Raw genomic sequence first — 10,226 nt, 5'->3', positions numbered from 1 at the left:
CCTGTGATCCTAGCAGTGAATCTCTGAGTTTATTTAATATCTGTGTTGTCATGCCGAAGGACTCAAAACACTGCGACAGTTCTGTCTGTGGTGTAGCAAACACATGGTTCAGTCTTAGAGGCAATTTTGTGCATGTGGAGATGCTTTATAGAGTCCCAAGAGAGAGGCTCATATAATGTGAAATGCGTCACCTGGCATGCTGCCGCATGTGAGGATGTAGTGAGATTCTAAAGTTTATGCCAATTTGTGACTCCACTTTTATCCATTTCTATGACCCAATGTTCACATTTTTCCTAAGTTGGTTCATTTGTTCATTTTAGACTGTTGGTCTCAGTAGCTGTTAGCGAAAGACAGACTACAACTCCAAAGATATGAGATTTGATCTGTAGCTATCCCTAGCATTTTTTCTACCACTTATGTCTCATTGACTTCTTGGAATGATTTATTAGTGTAAAAAATGCCTAATTTCACTTTGGTTTGGAGTCATTATTAAACTGAAGCCCCCTGCTCCCCTGTAGTTGCCTGGCTCTTGACGAACATCAAATAATGCTGCCTCTAATAATGGCAGCAGGGAGAAAGTAAGAATGCTGTAATATCTTACAATGGACAAATATAAGATACAATGGTACACTGTCTTTGTAAACATAAAATTAAAATAGGCTTCCAAGTTTCAAACACACTATGAAACCAATTAACTCATAATTTAACTTCTTATTTTTCTTGTGGCCTTGTCCGGCATCATCACAGGGATGCCATGGTTAATAACACATTTGGCATGGTTAGTTTCAAGGGATGACCAGATGCTCTGCCTGTCATGATCCCACTACACTCAGGGATGGAATATGTGTACATCAGGAGTCTGTGTGTAGTGTAATTCCTATGAAAGTGAGTGAAGTTTTCAAAATGTTTGTGAATCATGTAACTGAAGTGGGGCTAGGGTACCACCCCAGTTTTCACTTAGTGTGATTTGAGAAACACCTGAAAACCACTTCCAGGCTGTCTGGCGTGCCAGCCTGCATCATTAATCCACCAGGCAGATTCAATCCAGAGCCGGTGCAACAACTCCTCCTCCCTCCCCCCCCCCCCCCCCTCCCCCCATACCAGAAGCAAAGAGGCGCATTAACATGCACAGCTATCCAGACAGGTAAAGCATAATATAACAGGAACAAATTTTTGAGCTCAGAAGTGTATAAACTAAGGGTGCAAAGTGTGATAAAGATTACATCAGCCAAATGGGCAGAAACTTTTTCCAATGTAAAGAAACACACAGTGTTGTCTGTAACTCATATTCTACTAGATCCACTAGCACTGTGTATTGTAAACATTATCTATAAATATACATTCCCTGCCCTTATTTATTTATTCACACTTCAAGTTCCATAGGACCAAATTGAGGAGCAACTCTCCAAGGTCATGGAAAGTGTCAGTACATAAAATTACAACATAAAAGTAATAACAGATAAAAATAAATGTTTATGAACCCAAAAAAGTCAGTCCATAAGTTTAAGTAAACACAATCAACAATACAGTAAGAATCAAATTAATTTTTCAAGGAACTCCTCGACAGAATAGAAGGAGTGACCCATGAGGAAACTCTTCAATTTCAATTTGAAAGCGCATGGATTACTGCTAAGATTTTTGAATTTGTGTGGTAGCTTATTGAAAATGGCTGCAACAGTATACTGCACACCATTTTGCACAAGAGTTAAGGAAGTCCAATCCAGATACAAGTTTGATTTCTGCCAAGTATCAACCAAGTGAAAGCTGCTTATTCTTGGGAATATGCTAATATTATTAACAAGAAATGACAGTAAGGAATATATATATTGAGAGGACAATGTCAAAATACCCAGACTCGTGAACAGGGGTTGACAAGAGGTTCTTGAACTTACACCACTTATTGCCTGAACCATCTGTTTCTGAGCCAAAAATATCCTTTTAGAATGGGAATAGTTACCCCAAAATATAATACCATACAACATAAGTGAATGAAAATAAGAAATGTAGATTAATTTTTGTGTTGAATGATCACTCACTTCTGATACCATTCAAAAAGTAGCAATGGCAGTATTAAGTCTTTGAACAAGATCCTGAATGTGGGCTTTCCACGACAGCTTACTACATATCTGGACACCTAGAAATTTGAACTGTTCAGTTTCACTAATCATATGCCCATTCTGTGAAATTAAAATGTCAGGTTTTGTTGAATTGTGTGCTAGAAACTGTAAAATCTGAGTCTTACTGTGATTTAGCGTTACTTTATTATCTACAAGCCATGAACTTAGGTCATCCGAGCCAATGTTGCACACATAATCCTTTACTACCAAGCTAGTGTCATCAGCAAATGGAAATAGTTTAGAGTTACCTGTAATACAAGAGGGCATATCATTTATATAAATAAGGAACAGGAGTGGCCCCAACACTGATCCCTTAGGCACCCCCCACTTGACAGTACCCCACTCAGACCCCCCATCACAGACACTATCAACATTGTGAATAATGACCTTTTGCTGCCTGTTGCTAAAGTAAGAGGTGAACCAATTGTGAGCTACTCCCCATATTCCGTAATGGTCCAACTTCTGGAGCAATATTTTGTGGACACAATCAAATGCCTTAGTTAAATCAAAAAATATGCCAAGCGTTGGAAACCTTTTGTTTAGCCCAGCCAGTACCTCACAGAGAAAAGAGAATATAGCATTTTCAGTTGTTAAATGACTTCTAAAGCAGAACTGTACATTTCATATCAAATCATGTGATATAAAATGATCAGTTATCCTTACATACACAGCCTTTTCAATAACTTTTGCAAACACTGATGGCATAGAAATAGTTCTAAAAGTATCTACATTATCCCTTTCTCCATTTTTATAAAGCAGCTTTACTACTGATTACTTCCTAAAGGAAAAATTACAAATATGGCTAAATACAGAGCTAACATGTGCCGCACAGTAGTTAAATATTCTGCTAGACACTCCATCATAACCATGAGAGTTCTTAGTCTTCAGTGATTTAATTATTGACTGAATCTCCCTCTTGACTACATCACAGAGGAGTATCTCAGACATTAATCTCAGAAAAGCACTTTCCAAGAAAGTTACATTAATTTCTGTAGAAACTAATTTGGTATTTAATTCGCGAGCAATGCTCAGAAAATGATTGCTAAATACTGTACATATATCTGATTTATCAGTAACAGAAATATTTTTACTATGAACTGTATTTATATCATTGAACTTGTGCTGCTGATCAGACACTTCCTTCACAACTGACCTTATAGTTTAATTTTATCCCATGAATTAGCTATTCTATTTGCATAGCACATACCCTTTGCCTTCCTAATTACATTTTAAGCACCTTCCAATACTGTTTGTAATGGGCTACTCTAGCTTGATTGTGACTGCTTCTAACATTTGGATATAATTCCCACTTTGTTCTACAAGATATCCTTATGCCACTAGTCAGCCACCTGGGCCCCCTATTACTGCTAGTACCCTGTTTAGAATGTTCCAATAGAAAGCAATTCTCAAAGACTCTATGTTGGTGTTGGCTTAACTTTCCTACATAGTTTGTAATTAAATATGACATTGGTTTGAGTACAAAAGCATTTTAATGTTAAAATTTGTGCATCATGTTCTGAAAGGCCATTCACACTTTTACTAACAGAATGCCTATCTAGTAATGAAGAATGAAGAAAAATATTGTCTATGGCTGTGCTACTGTTCCCCTGCACCCTAGTTGGAAAAAACACAGTCTGCATCAGATCATATGAATTTAGGAGATCTACCAACATCCTTTTTCTTGCACCATCATATACAAAATTAATACTGAAGTCATCACATATAACTAATTTCTGGTAATTCCTACAAAGTGAATCAAGAACCGTTTCTAGCTTGAGCAGAAATGCTCTGAAGTCAGAGTTAGGGGACCTATAAACAACAACAATTAGAAGTTTAGTTTCACTAAATTCAACTGACCTTGCACCACATTCATATATCTGTTCAGCAAAGTGTCATGATATGTCTATGAACTCAAATGGAATACTGTTTTTTACGTACATAGCCACTCTCCCACCACACAAGGAACTCCTTGAGAAACAATCATCTAATCTGTATGCTGGCAAAGGAAGCCTCTGAATTCTCAAATTATTTAAGTGGTGCTGTGATATACCAATAATTTCAGAGTCAACATCTATAAGCAGTTCACTAACTTTATCTCTAATACCTCTTGTATTTTGATGAAATATGCTGATTCCTTCTCTACTTGGAAACATTACATCCTCGGAAGGTGAGCTCTTAGTTACAGGGACTTCCTTTAAGCAGGTATACCTATCAGCTGACTTCAATCTAAAAAATGTTCTGCACTAACACCAACTACTACAGGAATTTTTCCATGAGAGACCCCACCACAACCACCACTACCACCACCCACTGCACTGTCACCTATAAGCTTAGCCAGCATCCCCTTCCCATACATATTTAAGTGCAGGCCATGCCTAGTGAAACCCAATCTACTGATAGACCCAACTGGCATCACTGAGATGTGACCCATGCCCTCTGTCATCAGCGCCCTCCCCAGACCCATGTTAACGCGCCTAATAGCCACAGTAAGGTGAGGCCGATCATGATGCTGAAACAGTTGCACGAAATGCACATTAGTGCCAGTTTGAGTAGCTATCTTTACTAGGTCACCTCCTACATCATATTCCCGGTCCCTATCAAGACTGTTCCCTGCTCCATCCATTATCACTACCTGATCCTCCTTCGTAAAATTGCTACATAACTCCACTATGCTGTCAGACACTTGAGCCAACGCTGCACTAGGCTTCTTCTCTCTGTTAGACTTTGCAACTAACCTAGGCCTCCTAATTGCTGAGGACTGCTGCATGTTCCCTACATCTAGAGCTACACAAGGCTCCTCTCCACTCAACCCTGACAGTTGGTCAAATCTATTGCATATACACAAAGTAAAACTGTCTGAATACCTCCTCTTCCTAGGTGCCTTCTTGCCAACAGCCAGTTCCTATTCCCCACCACCCTTCACCCTCCTTCTACACTGTAACCCACTACACACAAACCTATGACAGAGCCCATACTTCTCACTCATGATAAAGTTTTACAGGTGCTAAAAAAACTATACGTCTACATTACCAAAGTTCTGTTACACGAGTAGAACTATTTATGGAACTAACAATAGTGGTCTCGAAATTCTTTGCCTACTAAGAAAGCAACTACTTGTATTAATATTACTATATCACAGGTAATACCAATACCAACAAAACTTCACAAAATTATTAGCTAAAACCAAAAAATTCAAATGCCCACTTGAACACTAAACAAAGTTAAAACACCAAATGAAAAATTTACTGAAATATTTCACTAGAAACAATAAGAAACATCAGTTGAAAACTACAGCATGAAATTTACTAAATGACTTCAACACACAGAAAACTAAAAAACACGGCGAGTGAACGGTGTTCTTCTATGTGCTGCTTACAAACCTACTTGTTGCTGCTGTACTTTTTAGGTAACTTGTTAACTTAATTCACACATTTAATGAGTTTGTTTTCTTGTTTTATAAATCTACTGACATTTTCTGTTTACATTTTCTCATTTTTAGATTTGTTGATGAATGCAAAGCTGAGACTGGTAACCAGTTTTTTTTTTTTTTTTAATGAAGTAGCATGTGACCAGGACATTGGTAGTGGAAGGAAGTGTGGGCAGAAAAAAAAAGTCATTCAGGGCGTCTCAGGTTAGATTACAATAGGCAGGTTCAAGTGGATGTAGGTGGAATAGTTATGCAGAGATGAAGAGGCTTGCACAGGACAGACCAGCATGGAAGGGGCATAAAACCACTCTTAGGACAGTAGATCAGTTTTAGGACTGTAGGGCTGAGGTCCACCAGCACTATCACCACCACCACCACCACGAGCACCACCTCAACAACAACGGTAACAAGTCTGCACAAAGATAAAAGAAAGGCAAAGGAAAAACTACCTACAGTAGTGCAGCACACCTCCTGATCAATCTTTGATTTGATCAGTATATATTTTTGTTTATATCATGTTGGTGAAGATGATTCAGAAAAAGTGATTCTCTGCAAATTATAAGTGCAGGAAACATACAATACATTTTACTCTTCAAGTGTAAGTTCAATGGTTAATTTTAGTGACATTGTTTTCATACTTGTTAAGATCCTTTCACTTAATTAGGAAAATGTTACTGTGTGTTCAGGCCAGAAAAGTAATTGCATGCAGTGACTAAATATACAAGACCACAATAACCTCCTTTCAGGGTTTTAATGTCACATGATTGTCTGAATTCATAGTTGAGACAGCTAACATTTTCAGAGTCATAAAGTGACAACATTATTTGTTTCCAGATAAACAAAATATACATTAGAATCAATATATATGTGAAATATGAGATTATAGACTCTCTATGAAACAAAAAAATCCATGAATACATAAGATAAAATGTGCTGAGTATGATTACAGAACTATTTTAACTACAGCATGCTTCTAAATAAGCAGCAACTACTGTGCAACAGGTGGAAAACAAAACATATGGCTATAATAAGAGACATTGTGAATGAAACACATTCAGTTGTCAAAAGGGTAATATGTGAAAGTATTCAGTGACTACCATAGAGGAGCTCATCAAAAGATCTCCCACAAAACTCAAAGAAATTTGGTCTATCAGTGTCACCAACGTTAGTATCCAGACCCTCTTGGCTGTCACAGGAATCAGTACAGAGGCTAGAAAAGTAAAAGCAGAAATGCTGAAGCCTGTTTCCAAAATTTCTTTTACTAATGATGATATAGGAGCACTGTCCCAGTTTATGTCTCACAGCATGGCAAAGATGAGTACTGTCACTTGTTTGCAGACAGACACAGTATGTAGTTCACTTACAACAGTTTGGCTGTTGTTCATCATGCTGCAGAGTGTTTGACAGTGGTTAACAATGTATAATGAAGCTCAGCATAAAACTATGGGCTACCAAAATTGTTTCATGTGTACCGAAGCTCTTCACATTGCTTTAGACACATGTGAGTATTGTAATGTAGCGATTTCTCAAATGTTCTTGTCTCATAACAAAAGATACATTTACTAATATAACTCTCTGTAAGGTTATAATGTAAGTTACCTACAGATGTGCAATGAAACTTAAAGGGCACCAGAAGTGACAAGTACGGCATGTCTTAGCAGCAGCTGGGGTGGTGGTTTTTCATGTACTACCTTAAAGCATTAACAACTGTGACAGCACAACATAGTGCATTGTGCTTTAGTTTCACATCCACAGAAGTTTTGCTCATAAAGTTCGTCCTTTTCCACTGTATTTAATTGTTATAGCCTCCATGTTAGAAAGTGGTTTCTGAATGGACAGAACGTGTCTGTCACTGATCCCAGGGCTGCTGCAAACAACTTCAGTTCTTAATATGCTACTGTTGCTGGAAAACCAATGAATGAAATGTTTGGCAATACATCCAATACAATATTGAAATAAGTAATACATCCATGTTCCTCAGTGCAGTGGGCCCAACTGAATTCCTAAACACCATTAATTTACTGGAGAGTTATTATTCAGCTAGTATTGATGATATTCTGAATTATGTTATAAACATAATGGCAAGACAAAGAGTCTCTCCTCTATTGTACATATATAGTGCATCATTATCAAGTGGTGTCTTTCAAAAGCACATGGAAATGGCAAAACCCTATATGAAGAAAGTAATCAGCAATGTATGGATAACTATAGGCCCATGTCACTACTGCCAGGGTTTCCAAAGATTATTGAAAAAGTGTTCCTTTCACAACCAATTACATTCTTCAACAAGAATCATGTTATAAATGGATGTTAACAGAGCTTCAGACCACAGTCGCCAACTGAAACAGTCACTTTCAACCTGATAAACCCTGTCTTAAATGCAGTGGGCAACCACAGAAAAATCTCAGGTTTATTCTTCACTCTGACAAACGTTTTTCATATGACTGATCATTCCATACTCCTGAGGAAGCTTGAACAGTATGCTGAAAGACGCATGCAAAAGAAGTGGATTAAATCATATTTGAATATTGTTCTCAGGTAACTGAAATTAAGTAGGAAGAAAATGAACTCCAGGCACACCTTTCAGAACCATGTGGACTAAGTCATGGTTTTCCACAGGGCCCTATTCTATGTCTTTTTTTCCAGTACTGACTTCTCATTACACATTAGGGATTCAGAAACAGTACTGTTTGCAGATGACATTAGTCTTTTGACTGAAAGAAGTAAAGAAAAAGATCTTACTGCATCTACAAAGGGTATTATGAAAGAATTGTCTGAATGGTTTACCAGAAACAGGCTAATAGTCAATTACCCCAAGAAAGTACTCATGAATTTTCACATGGCCAAAATAAAAATGCAGCACAGCCAATAGCATGTATAGGTAACCAAAACATTTGTGCTGATTTAAAAGTTAATTTCTTGGGGTTCACATGCAGGAAAATTTTAAATGGAGCTCTCATATCACATTTCTATGTAGTAGGAATTCTTTGGAATAATACAAGTTCAGAAACTGTTAGGACTGTATACTCACACATGAACATTCAATGCTAAAGTACAGTATAGCTGGCCGGGGTGGCCGAGCGATTCTAGGCGCTACAGTCTGGAACCGCGTAACCGCTATGGTCACAGGTTCGAAACCTGCCTCGGGCATGGTTGTGTGTGATGTCCTTAGGTTAGTTAGGTTTAAGTAGTTCTAAGTTCTAGGGGACTGATGACCACAGAAGTTAAGCCCCTTAGTGCTCAGAGCCAGCAATTTTTTTAAAGTACAGTATCATTTTCTGGTGAAATGTACACCAGACCAAAACAGTTTTCAGGAAACAAAAGGTAATTATAAGAACAATGAAACAAGCAATCAGGGAAAACCATGCAAATTTTCTTTAAAGATCTAAAGCTTTTACCCTTTCACTACATCTGTATATTGGAAGTAGTTGTGTATGTCAAAAAACGTATACTGAGAAAATAAAACCTTTTTCCTCAAAACAAAAGCGTCCATGATTACAGTACCAGGTCAGAGAGAGACATACATGTTAATCATTGGAACACCACATTATGCCAAAAAGGTGAACATTATGCAGGAACAAAACCATAAAACAGATTACCAAGATGTTCCTGAACTACAAAGCTTTAAAAGGTCTGTGACAGACTACCTATTACAAAACGTCTAATATTCAATCTCACAGTATCTTATGCAAGAAAAAATATAACTCATACTTTTAATTGTAGAAATAAGTTATAAATATACAGCATTCAATCAAATTTGTAATTATTAACTGAATAAATCCAATTGGTTATAAAAAATTTAAATGCTTTAGGTTTGATGGTTGTGAAACCAAAAGCTGTACCTTGTTCGTGATGAATTTAATAATAAAGAGGTTTATATGGATAAATAAGTAAATAAATAAATAAAGTGTGTGTGAGCAAGCAAAATAGCAACCTGCTAGTTATACCAGAAGTCTGTTATTTTACTACCAATATGGCAGTAATACAAAACATAAAAATCGTGTGCTCTGCAAAAAACATGGGAGGTGCTTTTATAAAATCGAAAAAAGGCTCATTGATAAGCAATTAAAAAATAAGAAGTCACATTATAGAGCCTTGTGGGGCTCCACAACTAATCAAAGATTTGCCTCAGCAAGTCCTTCTTGTGCCAGGATTCAAGGCTTCAATGACTTACTTCCAACTGGTAAAATAAAAAAAAACACTAATTCACAGTATTGAGAAAGTCATGATCAAGGACTACAAATATTTTCCATTCAGTGCAGCCGCACCAATTACGCCCAAATTCTACTTCGAGCTTGCATTTTTTACCGACTACTACACGGGAAGAGTTTTCAAATAATAATTATAAATACCGAGACAATATAGCAATTCATACCGTATTTTAAGGTCCTCCTGTCATCAAAACACAATTTCTGTACCATTCCTGCAAAATATTTCTAGCGACACACCGCTACAACGTATGTGTAGAGTGCTAAGAAAGAAAGCGGAATCTCGATTTGCAATTTACCTTCAAAATCCATGTCTGTAACATTACTATGCACCGCCACGCAGTTGATGGTTTGTTTACAGCGACACTACGCTGTAATTTGTATTAAGGTACCGTGACATAAACAAGTAAACGTGCGACTCGCGCACCGCTCCTTCAGCTCAGCCCGGGTTATTGATCCAGCAGAGATAACACC

This window comes from Schistocerca gregaria, chromosome X (genome assembly GCF_023897955.1).
Source record: "Schistocerca gregaria isolate iqSchGreg1 chromosome X, iqSchGreg1.2, whole genome shotgun sequence".
Lineage (NCBI taxonomy): Eukaryota > Metazoa > Arthropoda > Insecta > Orthoptera > Acrididae > Schistocerca > Schistocerca gregaria.
Note: the sequence above shows the minus strand (reverse complement) of the source record.